Source organism: Octopus bimaculoides, chromosome 20 (genome assembly GCF_001194135.2).
Source record: "Octopus bimaculoides isolate UCB-OBI-ISO-001 chromosome 20, ASM119413v2, whole genome shotgun sequence".
Classification (NCBI taxonomy): Eukaryota; Metazoa; Mollusca; class Cephalopoda; order Octopoda; family Octopodidae; genus Octopus; species Octopus bimaculoides.
This window is the reverse complement of record NC_069000.1, coordinates 43,840,013-43,840,740: the sequence shown is the minus strand read 5'-3', so window position 1 is coordinate 43,840,740 and position 728 is coordinate 43,840,013. Positions and strand designations below refer to the sequence as shown.

Below are 728 nucleotides of genomic sequence, written 5' to 3'. Positions count from 1 at the left end.
ATATATATGTATATATATAAGGCTATAAGCAACTGCAGACGGCGAGTTCGTATACGGATCACACACACACACACACAAGGACGCACACACACGGACACACACAGATGCGCACACGCACTCACGTACATACGTACACTCTCACCGACTGACACATGTAAGTATTTTCTTATCTTTTAAACTTCAACAACTTCGTTTCGTATTCATCTTGCTGTCATTGTTGATGCTTCTAACGTTTCTGGAATACTCTTCCTCGTTATTTTATTGAATAGATTTAACAAAGCTATTTCTGAATATATTATTATCATCATTATTCTATTTGCAGTCACTTATGTATACTACATTTAGTGTCCATGGTGTTTTAAAGCATTGCTAATGTATTTTACTGTGCCAATCCGTCCTCGGAGAGAATAATAAAACATATTCTCTCAGGTGCAAATAATAATGTATTGTATATAGATAGATAGATAGATAGATAAACAGGTAGATAGATAGATGGATAGATAGGTAAATACATAGACATAAGTGTGTGTCTGTGTGTCTCTAAATATGCATATGTATGAATATATATGTGTGTGGTGTATATCTCTCTCTCTCTCTATATATATCTATATATTTATATCTATCTATCACTCCCTCTCTCTCTCTCTCTCTCTCTCTTTCTATATCTCTCTCTCTTTCTCTCTCTCTCTCTCTCTTTCTCTCTCTCTCTCTCTCTCTCTCTCTCTCTC

The 728-nt window shown here is 35.3% G+C and overlaps 1 protein-coding gene across 1 annotated transcript in view; it reads right to left on the bottom strand.

Annotated features, from left to right (window-relative positions):
• Nucleotides 1-728, bottom strand: part of LOC106869877 (guanylate cyclase soluble subunit alpha-2) — a 315,656-nt gene that overhangs the window by 33,826 nt on the left and 281,102 nt on the right. The window lies entirely within an intron of this gene.